Below are 277 nucleotides of genomic sequence, written 5' to 3' on the forward strand. Positions count from 1 at the left end.
TCCCCCTCCCTTTTCCAGACTTGACCAGAACAAACACAATCCTAAAGCATACTGTAAGGGCAACGAATCAAAGAGAGGAAAATGCACCTAAAACTCCATCACATGTAAAATACAAAGTTAAAAGCATTTCCATTTTTCAGTAAGATTCGCGGGTTAACTTTGTTGCAAAGTTAAAGACGCTATCGAAGGCGATTATGTAGATGCAGTAGGCTCTTTACAGGGAGTGAGGAGATAAGGCTCTGAAAATGAATTGAAATTTGATAGCTATTTGACAAGG

Source organism: Penaeus monodon, chromosome 24 (genome assembly GCF_015228065.2).
Source record: "Penaeus monodon isolate SGIC_2016 chromosome 24, NSTDA_Pmon_1, whole genome shotgun sequence".
Taxonomy (NCBI): Eukaryota; Metazoa; Arthropoda; class Malacostraca; order Decapoda; family Penaeidae; genus Penaeus; species Penaeus monodon.